The 21092-nt window shown below is 44.4% G+C and overlaps 1 protein-coding gene across 1 annotated transcript in view; it reads right to left on the bottom strand.

Moving 5' to 3' along the window:
* The window catches only part of LOC116371866 (microsomal glutathione S-transferase 1-like), a 35113-nt gene extending 14342 nt beyond the window's left edge, over positions 1-20771 (bottom strand). The window contains exon 1 of the mRNA XM_031820957.1: positions 20256-20771. The gene's annotated coding sequence lies outside the window, so the exon portion shown is untranslated. The remainder of the gene's footprint in view (positions 1-20255) is intronic.
* Between the last annotated feature and the right edge of the window lie 321 nt (positions 20772-21092).

The raw sequence follows: 21092 nt of genomic DNA, 5'->3' as shown, positions 1-21092 counted from the left end.
GATGCAACCAAACCAGGTGTGTTCTCTGTGATTTATTGATGCAACCAAACCAGGTGTGCTCTCTGTGATTTATTGATGCAACCAAACCAGGTGTGCTCTCTGTGATTTATTGATGCAACCAAACCAGGTGTGTTCTCTGTGATGAGTTGATGATGCAACCAAACCAGGTGTGTTCTCTGTGATGAGTTGATGATGCAACCAAACAAGGTGTGTTCTCTGTTATGAGTTGATGCAACCAAACCAGGTGTGTTGTCTGTGATGAGTTGATGATGCAACCAAACCAGGTGTGTTCTCTGTGATGAGTTGATGATGCAACCAAACCAGGTGTGTTCTCTGTGAGAAGTTGATGATGCAACCAAACCAGGTGTGTTCTCTGTGATTTATTGATGCAACCAAACCAGGTGTGCTCTCTGTGATGAGTTGATGATGCAACCAAACCAGGTGTGTTCTCTGTGATGAGTTGATGATGCAACCAAACCAGATGTGTTCTCTGTGATGAGTTGATGATACAACCAAACAAGGTGTGTTCTCTGTTATGAGTAAATGCAACCAAACCAGGTGTGTTGTCTGTGATGAGTTGATGATCAACCAAACCAGGTGTGTTCTCTGTGATTTGTTGATTCAACCAAACCAGGTGTGTTCTATGTGATGAGTTGATGATGCAACCAAACCAGGTGTGTCCTCTGTGATTTGTTGATGCAACCAAACCAGGTGTGTTCTCTGTGAGAAGTTGATGATGCAACCAAACCAGGTGTGTTCTCTGTGATTTATTGATGCAACCAAACCAGGTGTGCTCTCTGTGATGAGTTGATGATGCAACCAAACCAGGTGTGTTCTCTGTGATGAGTTGATGATGCAACCAAACCAGATGTGTTCTCTGTGATGAGTTGATGATGCAACCAAACAAGGTGTGTTCTCTGTTATGAGTAAATGCAACCAAACCAGGTGTGTTGTCTGTGATGAGTTGATTATCAACCAAATCAGGTGTGTTCTCTGTGATTTGTTGATTCAACCAAACCAGGTGTGTTCTATGTGATGAGTTGATGATGCAACCAAACCAGGTGTGTTGTCTGTGATGAGTTGATGAAGCAACCAAACCAGGTGTGTTGTCTGTGATTTGTTGATGCAACCAAACCAGGTGTGTTGTCTGTGATTTGTTGATGCAACCAAACCAGGTGTGTTGTCTGTGATTTGTTGATGCAACCAAACCAGGTGTGTTGTCTGTGATGAGTTGATGAAGCAACCAAACCAGGTGTGTTGTCTGTGATTTGTTGATGCAACCAAACCAGGTGTGTTGTCTGTGATTTGTTGATGCAACCAAACCAGGTGTGTTCTCTGTGTGCTTTTTTGAGTTCAGAGCTAAAAAAATAAAATAAAATGTCCATGTCCCAAATACCCATTGTTTACATCCGAAATAGTATGCTGTTTTAATAGTATGCAAAGTTTCAGAAATCTAGTATACTTTAAAAAGCGTGATGTCATACCGCTTTCAGGTTTGACAACAGCTGATCAGTTAGATATGGGGACGGGCTACTGAAATCAATGGCGGTTTGTCATTTTCTATGAAGGTATCTCTACTTTTACTACAGTATGACAATTGGGTACATGTTTGGTAATTGGGAGAGATTAGCTGTGAATGACAGGCCCTGGTTCTTTAGTTCTCATCAAGTAGCCAAACAACAAAACCAGTCTACTTAATTAGGAAGATGACGAATAAGAAACGTTTCTGCGGTGGTGTTCAAATGTAGGCTGAGTCATTTCAGTTCTCCATTTCAGTTCTCCTTAAAACGACCGAGGTATTGATTGCATCGTAAGCTTCGATAACAGAAAGCATTTTTTTTGTGTGTGTTTTCTCACTAAACAAGTGTTTATTGTTATCTTTGCCTTCGTCAGAGATTTTTAAACTAAGTACTAAAACCATCTTTTTTATTTTCTGAACGTGTTGGACACCTGGGACTGGGGGGGGGTGTGACTGTGTTATTAATGTCATGTTAACTATTAATCTGAACATATGGACTGTTTAACGTCTGTAGGATAAGATACCTATTGAACATCCTTATTTATGGATCAAACCTTAGCAGTCAGTCTGATCTCGTTCCCAAGGATCCGTGGTTTAGTTTATTACGTTGCTGGCCAGCGGTTCCTAATTTGCGATGCACCCGACTGTCCATGTTTTTCTGTCCAATAGCCTTTTGATTGGAACATTTGACAGGTGTTGGTGTACTGGGCTACCTGATTTAATTTATATGCAGTTGAAGTCAGAAGTAAACACACTTAGGTTGGAGTCATTAAAACTCGTTTTTCAACCACTCCACACATTTATTGTTAAACAAACTATAGTTTTGGCAAGTCGGGTTAGGACATCTACTTTGTGCGTGACACAAGTCAATTTTTCCAACAATTGTTTACAGACATATTATTTCACTTATCATTCACTGTATCACAATTCCAGTGGGTCAGAAGTTTACATACACTAAGTTGACTGTGCCTTTAAACAGGCTGGAAAATTCCAGGAAATGATGTCATGGCTTTAGAAGTTTCTGATTCTGACCTTCTAATTGACATAATTTGAGTCAATTGGAGGTGTACCTGTGGATGTATTTCAAGGCCTACCTTCAAACTCAGTACCTCTTTGCTTGACATCATGTGGAAATCAAAAGAAATCAGCCAAGACCTCAGAATTTTTTTTTAGACCACTACAAGTCTGGTTCATCTTTGGGAGCAATTTCCAAATGACTGAATGTACCACGTTCATCTGTACAAACAATAGTACGCAAGTATAAACACCATGGGACCACGCAGCCGTCATACTGCTCAGGAAGGAGACGCATTCTGTCTCCTAGAGATGAACATACTTTGGTGCGAAAAGTGCAAATCAATCCCAGAACAACAGCAAAGGACCTTGTGAAGATGCTGGAGGAAACAGGTACAAAAGTATCTATATCCACAGTAAAACGAGTCCTATATCGACATAACTTGAAAGGCCGCTCAGCAAGGAAGAAGCCACTGCTCCAAAACCGCCATAAAAAAGCCAGACTACAGTTTGCAACTGCACATGGGGACAAAGATTGTACTTTTTAGAGAAATGTCTGATGAAACAAAAATAGAACTGTTTGGCCATAATGACCATCATTATGTTTGGAGGAAAAAGGGGGATGCTTGCAAGCCGAAGAACACCCCCCCACCCCAACCGTGAAGCACGGGGGTGGCAGCATCATGTTGTGGGGGTGCTTTGCTGCAGGGGAGACTGGTGCACTTCACAAAATAGATGACATCATGAGGCAGGAAAATTATGTGTATATATTGAAGCAACATCTAAAGACATCAGTCAGGAAGTTGAAGCTTGGTCGCAAATGGGTCTTCCAAATTGACAATGACCCCAAGCATACTTCCAAAGTGGCAAAATGGCTTAAGGACAACAATGTCAAGGTATTGGAGTGGCCATAACAAAGCCCTGACCCCAATCCCATAGAACATTTGTGGGCAGAACTGAAAAAGCGTGTGCGAGCAAGGAGGCCTACAAACCTGACTCAGTTACACCAGCTCTGTCAAGAGGATTGGACCAAAATTAACGCAACATATTGTGAGAAGCTTGTGGAATGCTGCCTGAAATGTTTGACCCAAGTTAAACTATTTAAAGGCAATGCTACCAAATACTAATTGAGTATGTTAACTTCTGACCCACTGGGAATGTGATGAAAGAAATAAAAGCCTATAACCAGCCTGAATAGGCCTATAACTCCATTAGGTTGAATAGGTCTATAACTCCATTAGGTTGAATAGGCCTATAACTCCATTAGGTTGAATAGGCCTATAACTCCATTAGGTTGAATAGGTCTATAACTCCATTAGGTTGAATAGGCCTATAACTCCATTAGGTTGAATAGGCCTATAACTCCATTAGGTTGAATAGGCCTATAACTCCATTAGGTTGAATAGGCCTATAACTCCATTAGGTTGAATAGGCCTATAACTCCATTAGGTTGAATAGGTCTATAACTCCATTAGGTTGAATAGGCCTATAACTCCATTAGGTTGAATAGGCCTATAACTCCATTAGGTTGAATAGGCCTATAACTCCATTAGGTTGAATAGGCCTATAACTCCATTAGGTTGAATAGGCCTATAACTCCATTAGGTTGAATAGGCCTATAACTCCATTAGGTTGAATAGGCCTATAACTCCATTAGGTTGAATAGGCCTATAACTCCATTAGGTTGAATAGGCTTATAACTCCATTAGGTTGAATAGGCCTATAACTCCATTAGGTTGAATAGGCCTATAACTCCATTATAACCAGCCTGAATAGGCCTATAACTCCATTAGGTTGAATAGGCCTATAACTCCATTAGGTTGAATAGGCCTATAACTCCATTAGGTTGAATAGGCCTATAACTCCATTAGGTTGAATAGGCCTATAACTCCATTAGGTTGAATAGGCCTATAACTCCATTAGGTTGAATAGGCCTATAACTCCATTAGGTTGAATAGGCCTATAACTCCATTAGGTTGAATAGGCCTATAACTCCATTAGGTTGAATAGGCCTATAACTCCATTAGGTTGAATAGGCCTATAACTCCATTAGGTTGAATAGGCCTATAACTCCATTAGGTTGAATAGGCCTATAACTCCATTAGGTTGAATAGGCCTATAACTCCATTAGGTTGAATAGGCCTATAACTCCATTAGGTTGAATAGGCCTATAACTCCATTAGGTTGAATAGGCCTATAACTCCATTAGGTTGAATAGGCCTATAACTCCATTAGGTTGAATAGGCCTATAACTCCATTAGGTTGAATAGGCCTATAACTCCATTAGGTTGAATAGTCCTATAACTCCATTAGGTTGAATAGTCCTATAACTCCATTAGGTTGAATAGTCCTATAACTCCATTAGGTTGAATAGGCCTATAACTCCATTAGGTTGAATAGGCCTATAACTCCATTAGGTTGAATAGGCCTATAACTCCATTAGGTTGAATAGGCCTATAACTCCATTAGGTTGAATAGGCCTATAACTCCATTAGGTTGAATAGGCCTATAACTCCATTAGGTTGAATAGGCCTATAACTCCATTAGGTTGAATAGGACTATAACTCCATTAGGTTGAATGTGACAGTCTGTCTATAACCAGCCTGAGGAGGTCTATAACTCCATTAGGTTGAATGTGACAGTCTGTCTATAACCAGCCTGAGGAGGTCTATAACTAGCCTGAGGAGGTCTATAACCAGCCTTAGTAGGTCTATAACCAGCCTTAGTAGGCCTATAACTCCATTAGGTTGAATGTGACAGTCTGTCTATAACCAGCCTGAATAGGCCTATAGCTCCATTAGGTTGAATGTGACAGTCTGTCTATAACCAGCCTGAGGAGGTCAATAACTCCATTAGGTTGAATGTGACAGTCTGTCTATAACCAGCCTGAGGAGGTCTATAACTAGCCTGAGGAGGTCTATAACCAGCCTTAGTAGGCCTATAACTCCATTAGGTTGAATGTGACAGTCTGCCTATAATCAGCCTGAATAGGCCTATAGCTCCATTCCTTTTCTATTCAGAGTTTAGAGAAATTAATCAAATTGGAAAGTAGCTATTTTCAGGCTGGTTAATGTGACGCATGTACAGTATGTTGAATTTGGAAAAAAAATTGCCCACACTCGGCCCTCCCACCTACTCAGCCAATCAGGATCCGCTCCCCCGTTGCGCCCGTGGCATACTGCATACCTTTTGACTATACAGTACGTGCAAAGTAGTACGCGACGATTAGTACATAGTATGCAGTTTAAGTATGTAGTACGCTAGTATGGTTTTTGGGGGGGACACGGCCACTGTATAAAGTATATACTTCTTGTCGTGGAGTTCATCTGACATGATTTATAAAAAGCAAAGTCCAGTGTTCTGTTTGAAAACGAGATGCTCTGAAGGTTCGAGGGGGGAGGGGGGGGAGAGAGAGAGAGGGGGTCAAAGCCCTGTTCACGGTCCTCTGTTCCTCTCAACCACGTCCCCTAGCGTCTAGATCTAATCAGTCCAAAGGGCGGTTATCTGGTTGAGGGGACCACAAATAGAGCTTTGTCCCCCCCCCCCCCCCGGACCTTCAGAGCATCTCGTTTTTCCAACACTGTCCACATACGGTCCTCTCGAGCGGCGGTGATTATGATTGTTTGTTGTTGCCTGGCTACAGACTGCTATATCGGTCTACTAATACATGACTAGCAATTAATGTTATTATTGTTTTTAATTCACATTTTTCAGGACTGCTACTTCCCACGTCTATGTTAGAGTCTACAACCAATCAGTGCTAGGGACAGCTGTTTGTTAGAGTCTACAACCAATCAGTGCTAGGGACAGCTGTTTGCTAGAGTCTATAACCAATCAGTGCTAGGGACAGCTGTTTGTTAGAGTCTACAACCAATCAGTGCTAGGGACAGCTGTTTGCTAGAGTCTACAACCAATCAGTGCTAGGGACAGCTGTTTGCTAGAGTCTACAACCAATCAGTGCTAGGGACAGCTGTTTGTTAGAGTCTACAACCAATCAGTGCTAGGGACAGCTGTTTGTTAGAGTCTACAACCAATCAGTGCTAGGGACAGCTGTTTGTTAGAGTCTACAACCAATCAGTGCTAGGGACAGCTGTTTGTTAGAGTCTACAACCAATCAGTGCTAGGGACAGCTGTTTGTTAGAGTCTACAACCAATCAGTGCTAGGGACAGCTGTTTGTTAGAGTCTACAACCAATCAGTGCTAGGGACAGCTGTTTGCTAGAGTCTACAACCAATCAGTGCTAGGGACAGCTGTTTGTTAGAGTCTACAACCAATCAGTGCTAGGGACAGCTGTTTGTTAGAGTCTACAACCAATCAGTGCTAGGGACAGCTGTTTGTTAGAGTCTACAACCAATCAGTGCTAGGGACAGCTGTTTGTTAGAGTCTACAACCAATCAGTGCTAGGGACAGCTGTTTGTTAGAGTCTACAACCAATCAGTGCTAGGGACAGCTGTTTGTTAGAGTCTACAACCAATCAGTGCTAGGGACAGCTGTTTGTTAGAGTCTACAACCAATCAGTGCTAGGGACAGCTGTTTGCTAGAGTCTACAACCAATCAGTGCTAGGGACAGCTGTTTGCTAGAGTCTACAACCAATCAGTGCTAGGGACAGCTGTTTGCTAGAGTCTACAACCAATCAGTGCTAGGGACAGCTGTTTGTTAGAGTCTACAACCAATCAGTGCTAGGGACAGCTGTTTGTTAGAGTAGAAACTCAGAAGAGAAACAGAGTTGACAATCAATTCCTGATGCAGGTTGTCTGTTGTCTGTTGTCTGTTGCTATAGCAATATGTGGGTTGTTTGTTGTCTGTTGCTATAGCAATATGTGGGTTGTCTGTTGCTATAGCAAAATGTGGGTTGTCTGTTGTCTGTTGCTATAGCAATATGTGGGTTGTCTGTTGCTATAGCAAAATGTGGGTTGTCTGTTGTCTGTTGCTATAGCAATATGTGGGTTGTCTGTTGTCTGTTGCTATAGCAATATGTGGGTTGTCTGTTGTCTGTTGCTATAGCAATATGTGGGTTGTCTGTTGTCTGTTGCTATAGCAATATGTGGGTTGTGAACTGAACAAGCTTCACATTGCTGTTCAGAAGAGGAACATACAGTAACTGACTATCTATTTGTGACGAGGCCAGCCGACTGTTCAGAAGAGGAACATACAGTAACTGACTATCTATTTGTGACGAGGCCAGCCGACTGTTCAGAAGAGGAACATACAGTAACTGACTATCTATTTGTGACGAGGCCAGCCGACTGTCTGTGCTGTAGCTGTAGGTGGGATGTCTGTGAATACTGCTGCCTGATGGACACAGTGTACAAGTGTATTGATTTGTCAGCAGCAATGCATTAAAAACACACCATTCCCCACAACAATCGGTCGGTCGTTGTGGATAGGCCTCTTAGGAAAAAGGTTGAAGACGGACGACCAGGGACACGGGAGGGAGAATTTAAATTCCTCACGTCGTCCGTCTGTGTCCAGCTCTAAGTGATTAGGGATGTCATCCGTCCTCCAATCTCTCTCTCTTTTATTCTCTCTCCCTCTCTCTCAATTTCAATTCTATTTTAATTTAATTAAGGGGCTTTATTGGCATGGGAAACATAGGTTAACATCGCTAAAGCAAGTGAAATAGATTATAAACAAAAGTGAAATTAACAATAAAATGAACAGTAAACATTACACTCACAGAAGTTCCAAAAGAATAAAGACATTTCAAATGTCATATGTGATGTAACGATGTCATATGTGATGTAACGATGTCATATGTGATGTAACGATGTCATATGTGATGTAACGATGTCATATGTGATGTAACGATGTGCAAATAGTTAAAGTACAAAAGGGAAAATAAATCAACATAAATATGGGTTGTATTTACAATGGTGTTTGTTCTTCACTGGTTGCCCTTTTCTCGTGGAAACAGGTCACAAATCTTGCTGCTGTGATGGCACACTGTGGAATTTCACCCAGTAGATATGGGAGTTTATCAAAATTGAATTTGTTTTCGAATTCTTTGTGGATCTGTGTAATCTGAGGGAAATATGTCTCTCTAATATGGTCATACATTGGGCAGGAGGTTAGGAAGTGCAGCTCAGTTTCCACCTCATTTTGTGGGCAGTGAGCACATAGCCTGTCTTCTCTTGAGAGCCATGTCTGCCTACAGCGGCCTTTCTCAATAGCAAGGCTATGCTCACTGAGTCTGTACATAGTCAAAGCTTTCCTTAAGTTTGGGTCAGTCACAGTGGTCAGGTATTCTGCCGCTGTGGACTCTCTGTTTAGGGTCAGTCACAGTGGTCAGGTATTCTGCCACTGTGTACTCTCTGTTTAGGGTCAGTCACAGTGGTCAGGTATTCTGCCACTGTGTTCTCTCTGTTTAGGGTCAGTCACAGTGGTCAGGTATTCTGCCACTGTGTACTCTCTGTTTAGGGTCAGTCACAGTGGTCAGGTATTCTGCCACTGTGTTCTCTCTGTTTAGGGTCAGTCACAGTGGTCAGGTATTCTGCCGCTGTGTACTCTCTGTTTAGGGTCAGTCACAGTGGTCAGGTATTCTGCCACTGTGTACTCTCTGTGTAGGGTCAGTCACAGTGGTCAGGTATTCTGCCGCTGTGTACTCTCTGTTTAGGGTCAGTCACAGTGGTCAGGTATTCTGCCGCTGTGTACTCTCTGTTTAGGGTCAGTCACAGTGGTCAGGTATTCTGCCGCTGTGTACTCTCTGTTTAGGGTCAGTCACAGTGGTCAGGTATTCTGCCGCTGTGTACTCTCTGTTTAGGGCCAGTCACAGTGGTCAGGTATTCTGCCGCTGTGTACTCTCTGTTTAGGGTCAGTCACAGTGGTCAGGTATTCTGCCACTGTGTACTCTCTGTTTAGGGTCAGTCACAGTGGTCAGGTATTCTGCCACTGTGTACTCTCTGTTTAGGGTCAGTCACAGTGGTCAGGTATTCTGCCGCTGTGTACTCTCTGTTTAGGGCCAGTCACAGTGGTCAGGTATTCTGCCGCTGTGTACTCTCTGTTTAGGGCCAGTCACAGTGGTCAGGTATTCTGCCGCTGTGTACTCTCTGTTTAGGGCCAGTCACAGTGGTCAGGTATTCTGCCGCTGTGTACTCTCTGTTTAAGGCCAAATAACTGGTTTGCTCTGTTTTTTTGTTAATTCTTTCCAAGTGTCAAGTAATTCTCTTTTTGGTTTTCTCCTAATTTGGTTGGGTCTAATTGTGCTGCTGTCCTGGGGCTCTGTGGGGTGTGTTTGTGAACAGAGCCCCAGGACCAGCTTGCTTAGGGGACTCTTCTCCAGGTTCATCTCTCTGTAGGTGATGTCTTTGTTAAGGAAGGTTTGTGAATCGCTTCCTTTTAGGTGGTTGTAGAATTTAACGTCTCTTTTCTGGATTTTGATAATTAGCGGGTATCGGCCTAACTCTGCTCTGCATGCATTATTTGGTGTTCTACGTTGTACACGGAGGATATTTTTGCAGAAACTCTCTCTCTCTCTCTCTCTCTCTCTCTCTCTCTCTCTCTCTCTCTCTCTCGCCCTCCCTCTCGCTACCCCCCATCGGTCCAGCCGGCTCAGTTTACAGAACAACAAGAAAGGTATGTCATGATACTGTCTGTTAGTCACTCTGGGGTGGGTTGGGGGGGGGGGCTTGTTGTGTCTTCTATTAAAGCATCCTCATTAACTAATATATTAAAGGATGCTCTACTGCCATTAAACCAAACTGCACAGAGAGGAAAACGTTCGGAATAAAGGTGTAGAGTCTTAGTTTTCCTCCAGGACATGTCTGGACGTGTATTAGCTGTCTGTCTCTATGTGGGAGGTACCCTGGGGTTAAATACACTGTGTTTCAGCCATGTTGATTGTATTTATGTATTTATATATATACACTGTGTTTATTTATGTATACAACCACCTCTCTCTTGCTCTCATCGGCAGCCAGGTACAGAGAGACGATGCTAAGGTACAGAGGTACAGTAGTCTTCTTATGGTGGGGAGACCTGACCATGTGTTTTCAGGTCTGTAGTCTCCTGATGGTGGGGAGACCTGACCATGTGTTTTCAGGTCTGTAGTCTCCTGATGGTGGGGAGACCTGACCATGTGTTTTCAGGTCTGTAGTCTTCTGATGGTGGGGAGACCTGACCATGTGTTTTCAGGTCTGTAGTCTCCTGGTGGTGGGGAGACCTGACCATGTGTTTTCAGGTCTGTAGTCTCCTGATGGTGGGGAGACCTGACCATGTGTTTTCAGGTCTGTAGTCTTCTGATGGTGGGGAGACCTGACCATGTGTTTTCAGGTCTGTAGTCTCCTGATGGTGGGGAGACCTGACCATGTGTTTTCAGGTCTGTAGTCTCTTGATGGTGGGGAGACCTGACCATGTGTTTTCAGGTCTGTAGTCTCCTGATGGTGGGGAGACCTGACCATGTGTTTTCAGGTCTGTAGTCTTCTGATGGTGGGGAGACCTGACCATGTGTTTTCAGGTCTGTAGTCTCCTGATGGTGGGGAGACCTGACCATGTGTTTTCAGGTCTGTAGTCTCCTGGTGGTGGGGAGACCTGACCATGTGTTTTCAGGTCTGTAGTCTCCTGATGGTGGGGAGACCTGACCATGTGTTTTCAGGTCTGTAGTCTCCTGGTGGTGGGGAGACCTGACCATGTGTTTTCAGGTCTGTAGTCTCCTGGTGGTGGGGAGACCTGACCATGTGTTTTCAGGTCTGTAGTCTCCTGGTGGTGGGGAGACCTGGCCATGTGTTTTCAGGTGACTGACTGAGGTAGAATCTCACAGGCCTGACATGGAGGGAGGGAGGGAAGTAAGTAAGGAAGGAAGGAGTGGATTTGTACAACTTAGACCGTCTGCTCCTGGCCATGTTCCCTGAGGACAGCTGCAGGACAAAGTGACCATGTCCTTCTTCCCTGAGGACAGCTCCAGGGAAGCTGCACCGTAGGGATGGTGCCAGGTTTCCTCCAGACGTGACGCTTGGCATTCAGGCCAAAGAGTTCAATCTTGGTTTCATCAGACCAGAGCTCTAACCAACGCTCTAACCACTAGGCTACCCTGCCGCCCCATAAAGGCCTAATTGGTGGAGTGCTGCAGAGATGGGGAGTTCTCCTTCTGGAAGGTTCTCCCATCTCCTCAGAGGAACTCTAGAGCTCTGTCAGAGTGACCATCTGGTTCTTGGTCACCTCTCTGACCACGGCCCTTCTCCCCCGATTGCTCAGTTTGGCCATATAATATATATTCCTCTCCTATGTACTGTTATATTACATATAATATATATTCCCCTCCTATGTACTGGATGTGTCAATAAGATAACAATGTGGGGATAGAGAGATGGAGGTGTGGAGGTGTGGTGTGATTCATGGATGTGTCAATAAGATAACAATGTGGGGATAGAGAGATGGAGGTGTGGAGTGATTCATGGATGTGTCAATAAGATAACAATGTGGGGATAGAGAGATGGAGGTGTGGTGTGATTCATGGATGTGTCAATAAGATAACAATGTGGGGATAGAGAGATGGAGGTGTGGAGGTGTGGTGTGATTCATGGATGTGTCAATAAGATAACAATGAGGGGATAGAGAGATGGAGGTGTGGTGTGATTCATGGATGTGTCAATAAGATAACAATGTGGGGATAGAGAGATGGAGGTGTGGAGGTGTGGTGTGATTCATGGATGTGTCAATAAGATAACAATGTGGGGATAGAGAGATGGAGGTGTGGAGGTGTGGTGTGATTCATGGATGTGTCAATATGATAACAATGTGGGGATAGAGAGATGGAGGTGTGGAGGTGTGGTGTGATTCATGGATGTGTCAATAAGATCACAATGTGGGGATAGAGAGATGGAGGTGTGGTGTGATTCATGGATGTGTCAATAAGATCACAATGTGGGGATAGAGAGATGGAGGTGTGGTGTGATTCATGGATGTGTCAATAAGATAACAATGTGGGGATAGAGAGATGGAGGTGTGGTGTGATTCATGGATGTGTCAATAAGATCACAATGTGGGGATAGAGAGATGGAGGTGTGGAGGTGTGGTGTGATTCATGGATGTGTCAATAAGATCACAATGTGGGGATAGAGAGATGGAGGTGTGGTGTGATTCATGGATGTGTCAATAAGATCACAATGTGGGGATAGAGAGATGGAGGTGTGGTGTGATTCATGGATGTGTCAATAAGATAACAATGTGGGGATAGAGAGATGGAGGTGTGGTGTGATTCATGGATGTGTCAATAAGATCACAATGTGGGGATAGAGAGATGGAGGTGTGGTGTGATTCATGGATGTGTCAATAAGATAACAATGTGGGGATAGAGAGATGGAGGTGTGGAGGTGTGGTGTGATTCATGGATGTGTCAATAAGATCACAATGTGGGGATAGAGAGATGGAGGTGTGGTGTGATTCATGGATGTGTCAATAAGATCACAATGTGGGGATAGAGAGATGGAGGTGTGGTGTGATTCATGGATGTGTCAATAAGATAACAATGTGGGGATAGAGAGATGGAGGTGTGGTGTGATTCATGGATGTGTCAATAAGATCACAATGTGGGGATAGAGAGATGGAGGTGTGGTGTGATTCATGGATGTGTCAATAAGATAACAATGTGGGGATAGAGAGATGGAGGTGTGGTGTGATTCATGGATGTGTCAATACGATAACAATGTGGGGATAGAGAGATGGAGGTGTGGTGTGATTCATGGATGTGTCAATAAGATAACAAGGAGGGGATAGAGAGATGGAGGTGTGGTGTGATTCATGGATGTGTCAATACGATAACAAGGAGGGAATAGAGAGATGGAGGTGTGGTGTGATTCATGGATGTGTCAATACGATAACAAGGAGGGAATAGAGAGATGGAGGTGTGGTGTGATTCATGGATGTGTCAATAAGATAACAATGTGGGGATAGAGAGATGGAGGTGTGGAGGTGTGGTGTGATTCATGGATGTGTCAATAAGATAACAATGTGGGGATAGAGAGATGGAGGTGTGGAGGTGTGGTGTGATTCATGGATGTGTCAATAAGATAACAATGTGGGGATAGAGAGATGGAGGTGTGGAGGTGTGGTGTGATTCATGGATGTGTCAATAAGATAACAATGTGGGGATAGAGAGATGGAGGTGTGGTGTGATTCATGGATGTGTCAATACAATAACAATGTGGGGATAGAGAGATGGAGGTGTGGTGTGATTCATGGATGTGTCAATAAGATAACAAGGAGGGAATAGAGAGATGGAGGTGTGGAGGTGTGGTGTGATTCATGGATGTGTCAATAAGATAACAATGTGGGGATAGAGAGATGGAGGTGTGGAGTGATTCATGGATGTGTCAATAAGATAACAATGTGGGGATAGAGAGATGGAGGTGTGGAGGTGTGGTGTGATTCATGGATGTGTCAATAAGATAACAATGTGGGGATAGAGAGATGGAGGTGTGGAGTGATTCATGGATGTGTCAATAAGATAACAATGTGGGGATAGAGAGATGGAGGTGTGGAGGTGTGGTGTGATTCATGGATGTGTCAATAAGATAACAATGTGGGGATAGAGAGATGGAGGTGTGGTGTGATTCATGGATGTGTCAATAAGATAACAATGTGGGGATAGAGAGATGGAGGTGTGGTGTGATTCATGGATGTGTCAATAAGATAACAATGTGGGGATAGAGAGATGGAGGTGTGGTGTGATTCATGGATGTGTCAATAAGATAACAATGTGGGGATAGAGAGATGGAGGTGTGGTGTGATTCATGGATGTGTCAATACGATAACAATGTGGGGATAGAGAGATGGAGGTGTGGTGTGATTCATGGATGTGTCAATAAGATAACAAGGAGGGAATAGAGAGATGGAGGTGTGGAGGTGTGGTGTGATTCATGGATGTGTCAATAAGATAACAATGTGGGGATAGAGAGATGGAGGTGTGGTGTGATTCATGGATGTGTCAATACGATAACAATGTGGGGATAGAGAGATGGAGGTGTGGAGGTGTGGTGTGATTCATGGATGTGTCAATACGATAACAAGGAGGGAATAGAGAGATGGAGGTGTGGTGTGATTCATGGATGTGTCAATATGATAACAAGGAGGGAATAGAGAGATGGAGGTGTGGAGGTGTGGTGTGATTCATGGATGTGTCAATAAGATAACAATGTGGGGATAGAGAGATGGAGGTGTGGAGGTGTGGTGTGATTCATGGATGTGTCAATACGATAACAAGGAGGGAATAGAGAGATGGGGGTGTGGTGTGATTCATGGATGTGTCAATATGATAACAAGGAGGGAATAGAGAGATGGAGGTGTGGAGGTGTGGTGTGATTCATGGATGTGTCAATACGATAACAAGGAGGGAATAGAGAGATGGAGGTGTGGAGGTGTGGTGTGATTCATGGATGTGTCAATACGATAACAAGGAGGGAATAGAGAGATGGAGGTGTGGTGTGATTCATGGATGTGTCAATAAGATAACAATGTGGGGATAGAGAGATGGGAGGTGTGGAGGTGTGGTGTGATTCATGGATGTGTCAATACGATAACAAGGAGGGAATAGAGAGATGGAGGTGTGGTGTGATTCATGGATGTGTCAATATGATAACAAGGAGGGAATAGAGAGATGGAGGTGTGGAGGTGTGGTGTGATTCATGGATGTGTCAATAAGATAACAATGTGGGGATAGAGAGATGGAGGTGTGGAGTGATTCATGGATGTGTCAATAAGATAACAATGTGGGGATAGAGAGATGGAGGTGTGGAGGTGTGGTGTGATTCATGGATGTGTCAATAAGATAACAATGTGGGGATAGAGAGATGGAGGTGTGGTGTGATTCATGGATGTGTCAATAAGATAACAATGTGGGGATAGAGAGATGGAGGTGTGGTGTGATTCATGGATGTGTCAATAAGATAACAATGTGGGGATAGAGAGATGGAGGTGTGGTGTGATTCATGGATGTGTCAATAAGATAACAATGTGGGGATAGAGAGATGGAGGTGTGGTGTGATTCATGGATGTGTCAATACGATAACAATGTGGGGATAGAGAGATGGAGGTGTGGTGTGATTCATGGATGTGTCAATAAGATAACAAGGAGGGAATAGAGAGATGGAGGTGTGGAGGTGTGGTGTGATTCATGGATGTGTCAATAAGATAACAATGTGGGGATAGAGAGATGGAGGTGTGGTGTGATTCATGGATGTGTCAATACGATAACAATGTGGGGATAGAGAGATGGAGGTGTGGAGGTGTGGTGTGATTCATGGATGTGTCAATACGATAACAAGGAGGGAATAGAGAGATGGAGGTGTGGTGTGATTCATGGATGTGTCAATATGATAACAAGGAGGGAATAGAGAGATGGAGGTGTGGAGGTGTGGTGTGATTCATGGATGTGTCAATAAGATAACAATGTGGGGATAGAGAGATGGAGGTGTGGAGGTGTGGTGTGGATTCATGGATGTGTCAATACGATAACCAAGGAGGGAATAGAGAGATGGAGGTGTGGTGTGATTCATGGATGTGTCAATATGATAACAAGGAGGGAATAGAGAGATGGAGGTGTGGAGGTGTGGTGTGATTCATGGATGTGTCAATACGATAACAAGGAGGGAATAGAGAGATGGAGGTGTGGAGGTGTGGTGTGATTCATGGATGTGTCAATACGATAACAAGGAGGGAATAGAGAGATGGAGGTGTGGTGTGATTCATGGATGTGTCAATAAGATAACAATGTGGGGATAGAGAGATGGAGGTGTGGGAGGTGTGGTGTGATTCATGGATGTGTCAATACGATAACAAGGAGGGAATAGAGAGATGGAGGTGTGGTGTGATTCATGGATGTGTCAATATGATAACAAGGAGGGAATAGAGAGATGGAGGTGTGGAGGTGTGGTGTGATTCATGGATGTGTCAATAAGATAACAATGTGGGGATAGAGAGATGGAGGTGTGGTGTGATTCATGGATGTGTCAATAAGATAACAAGGAGGGAATAGAGAGATGGAGGTGTGGAGGTGTGGTGTGATTCATGGATGTGTCAATAAGATAACAATGTGGGGATAGAGAGATGGAGGTGTGGAGGTGTGGTGTGATTCATGGATGTGTCAATATGATAACAAGGAGGGAATAGAGAGATGGAGGTGTGGAGGTGTGGTGTGATTCATGGATGTGTCAATAAGATAACAAGGAGGGGATGGAGAGATGGAGGTGTGGTGTGATTCATGGATGTGTCAATATGATAACAATGTGGGGATAGAGAGATGGAGGTGTGGAGGTGTGGTGTGATTCATGGATGTGTCAATACGATAACAAGGAGGGAATAGAGAGATGGAGGTGTGGTGTGATTCATGGATGTGTCAATATGATAACAAGGAGGGAATAGAGAGATGGAGGTGTGGAGGTGTGGTGTGATTCATGGATGTGTCAATAAGATAACAATGTGGGGATAGAGAGATGGAGGTGTGGTGTGATTCATGGATGTGTCAATAAGATAACAAGGAGGGAATAGAGAGATGGAGGTGTGGAGGTGTGGTGTGATTCATGGATGTGTCAATAAGATAACAATGTGGGGATAGAGAGATGGAGGTGTGGAGGTGTGGTGTGATTCATGGATGTGTCAATATGATAACAAGGAGGGAATAGAGAGATGGAGGTGTGGAGGTGTGGTGTGATTCATGGATGTGTCAATAAGATAACAAGGAGGGGATGGAGAGATGGAGGTGTGGTGTGATTCATGGATGTGTCAATATGATAACAAGGAGGGAATAGAGAGATGGAGGTGTGGAGGTGTGGTGTGATTCATGGATGTGTCAATACGATAACAAGGAAGGAATAGAGAGATGGAGGTGTGGTGTGATTCATGGATGTGTCAATAAGATAACAAGGAGGGGATAGAGAGATGGAGGTGTGGTGTGATTCATGGATGTGTCAATAAGATAACAAGGAGGGGATAGAGAGATGGAGGTGTGGTGTGATTCATGGATGTGTCAATAAGATAACAAGGAGGGAATAGAGAGATGGAGGTGTGGTGTGATTCATGGATGTGTCAATAAGATCACAAGGAGGGGATAGAGAGATGGAGGTGTGGTGTGATTCATGGATGTGTCAATACGATAACAAGGAGGGAATAGAGAGATGGAGGTGTGGAGGTGTGGTGTGATTCATGGATGTGTCAATAAGATAACAAGGAGGGGATGGAGAGATGGAGGTGTGGTGTGATTCATGGATGTGTCAATATGATAACAAGGAGGGAATAGAGAGATGGAGGTGTGGAGGTGTGGTGTGATTCATGGATGTGTCAATACGATAACAAGGAAGGAATAGAGAGATGGAGGTGTGGTGTGATTCATGGATGTGTCAATAAGATAACAAGGAGGGGATAGAGAGATGGAGGTGTGGTGTGATTCATGGATGTGTCAATAAGATAACAAGGAGGGGATAGAGAGATGGAGGTGTGGTGTGATTCATGGATGTGTCAATAAGATAACAAGGAGGGAATAGAGAGATGGAGGTGTGGGTGTGATTCATGGATGTGTCAATAAGATCACAAGGAGGGGATAGAGAGATGGAGGTGTGGTGTGATTCATGGATGTGTCAATACGATAACAAGGAGGGAATAGAGAGATGGAGGTGTGGTGTGATTCATGGATGTGTCAATAAGATAACAAGGAGGGAAGGAGGGAATAGAGAGATGGAGGTGTGGAGGTGTGGTGTGATTCACGGCCTGCTCATAAAACACTGGACGAATCTGTCAAAGAGCACCGGGTGGAATAATTGTTTCGCAATGGGAAATCTCGAAGGAGCCCCTCACACACTCGTTGGAAGTGTTCAGAGGCTTTTGAATGCGAGTGCTGACATTGGAAGAACTCAAGGGCGTGGAAGGGAGGGAGAAAGGGAGTAAAGGTGGGGGGAGGGGGTGAATGAAGAAAGATGGAGCCGCACTGCATTCTCTTCAGACGTTATAAGCAGCAATAGCTGCTTTCAAGACTGAACGTTTGAGGGATTAAACGGATGGTGAGTCTTTTAACGTGTCAAGAACACCTGATTTTGCCAACTTCAGGAGATCGTTGCAAACCGAGACACTGGAAACTGCTAGAATATCAGCTAGATAAACCTAGCTGTTTCTTTGAGTCAGAACTAGACGAGAGAGAGAGAGAGAGAGAGAGGACAAGACGAGAGAGAGAGAGAGAGAGAGGACAAGACGAGAGAGAGAGAGAGAGAGAGAGAGGACAAGACGAGAGAGAGAGAGAGAGAGAGGACAAGACGAGAGAGAGAGAGAGAGACAGAGAGGACAAGACGAGAGAGAGAGAGGACAAGACGAGAGAGAGAGAGAGAGAGAGAGAGACAGAGAGGAACAAGGAGAGAGAGAGAGGACAAGACGAGAGAGAGAGAGAGAGAGAGAGAGAGAGAGACAGAGAGGACAAGGAGAGAGAGAGAGGACAAGACGAGAGAGAGAGAGACAGAGAGGACAAGAAGAGAGAGAGAGGACAAGACGAGAGAGAGAGAGAGAGAGGGAGATGACGAGAGAGAAAGAGAGAGAGACAGAGAGAGAGAGATGACGAGAGAGAGAGACAGAGAGAGAGAGATGACAAGATGAGAGAGAGATGACAAGACGAGAGAGAGAGAGGACAAGACGAGAGAGAGAGAGAGGACAAGACGAGATGGAGAGGGAGAGAGGACAAGACGAGAGAGAGACAGAGACAGAGAGAGAGAGAGAGAGAGAGGACAAGACGAGAGAGAGAGGGAGAGAGGACAAGATGAGAGAGAGAGAGAGGACAAAGACGAGAGAGAGAGAGGGAGAGAGGACAAGATGAGAGAGAGAGAGAGAGAGAGACAGAGACAGAGAGAGAGAGAGAGAGAGAGAGAGAGAGGGAGATGACGAGAGAGAAAGAGAGAGAGAGAGAGAGGGAGATGACGAGAGAGAAAGAGAGAGAGACAGAGAGAGAGAGATGACGAAAGAGAAAGAGAGAGAGACAGAGAGAGAGAGATGACAAGATGAAAGAGAGATGACAAGACGAGAGAGAGAGAGAGAGAGGACAAGACGAGAGAGAGAGAGAGACAGAGAGAGAGAGAGAGAGAGAGGGAGAGAGAGAGACAGAGAGAGACAGAGAGAGAGACAGAGAGAGAGAGAGAGAGAGACAGAGAGAGAGAGAGAGAGAGAGAGAGAGAGAGAGAGAGAGAGACAGAGAGAGAGAGAGAGAGAGAGAGAGAGAGAGAGAGAGAGAGAGAGACAGAGAGAGAGAGAGAGAGAGAGAGAGAGAGAGAGAGAGAGAGAGAGAGAGACAGAGAGAGAGAGAGAGAGAGAGAGACAGAGAGAGAGAGAGGGGGCATTTTCCCAATAGAGGAACATTGAAAAGAGAAAAAGGACTTGGTTGGTTCAATCTATTGCACATTAACACCTTGAATTCATTATGAAGTAGGTTTGATTCTAGCAGCCCCCCCCTCCCCCCATCTCCCATCAACAGCATGCGCTGCATTATGTGTGATGCTGATTGGCTTGTTATGTTGTGGAACCAGGTGCATGCTGGGTAGAACGGCAGGGAGGCTGATTAGGACCTGGATTGGCCTTAAGCCTCTGGTTAGACCTACTGTGTGTGTGTGTGTGTGTGTGTGTGTGTGTGTGTGTGTGTGTGTGTGTGTGTGTGTGTGTGTGTGTGTGTGTGTGTGTGTGTGTGTGTGTGTGTGTGTGTGTGTGTGTGTGTGTGTGTGTGTGTGTGTGTGTGTGTGTGTGTGTGACGGTTATTAGACTTACCCGACGCCCCCTCAGTTGCTCGGAGTTAAATTGGGTCCATTGTGGAAACCAGGGTTCAATAAAGTCTGAATGCAACAACAAGACAATCTACTGCTGTTCTGCTGTTCGTTTATGTTCTGTTGGAAAAATCAACACTCTCCTGTTGGGAGAAAATCAGCTTTCAGAGGCGACGGGAGAAAATATATTGAACATTCAACAATAAAAGTTTCCATGTGTTCAGAGCAGTGGAGTTCATGAAATGGGGAACCAATGAAAAGAGTGTTCTCAAGACAGCCGAGAGAGAAAAAAAGAACAAAGAGGAGAGAAACGCGACAGAGATGTTTTAGGACAGAGCAAACTGGTAACGATTAAACACATTCCAGCTCATGTGATTACATCTATTGGGAATATAACAACAAAAATTTAAAAAAAGTTTTCTTTATGAATCAAGGCGGTGACAGAGAGTCTTTGAAGTGTTCAGCGGAATTCAACGAGGAAGTAACAGAACGACCAGGAACTAGTAGATAAAACATCTCTGTCTTTCTCAACCCCCTCCTCTCTGTCTCTCTCTCCCTCTCTCTCACTGTCTCTCTCTCCATCTCTCTCTCTCACCCCCCCCTCTCTCTCTCCCTCTCTCTTTTCTTCTCGCTCTCTCACCCCCCCCCCCCCCCCCCCCTCTCTCTCGCTCTCTCTCTCTCTCTTTTCTTCTCTCCATCCTTTTCTGGCCTGGTTAATAGGGCAGCCCCGCAGATCACAATATAATTATCTCTGATTAATCAATCAATGGCCTGGTGGCCTCCTCTCGTCCTTTAGACTCTGGCTGTGTGATGCAGAGGGATATCTGTGTGATATCTGTGT

Source organism: Oncorhynchus kisutch, unplaced genomic scaffold (assembly GCF_002021735.2).
Source record: "Oncorhynchus kisutch isolate 150728-3 unplaced genomic scaffold, Okis_V2 scaffold3793, whole genome shotgun sequence".
Taxonomy (NCBI): domain Eukaryota; kingdom Metazoa; phylum Chordata; class Actinopteri; order Salmoniformes; family Salmonidae; genus Oncorhynchus; species Oncorhynchus kisutch.
Note: the sequence above shows the minus strand (reverse complement) of the source record. Positions and strands in the feature narration are given on the sequence as shown.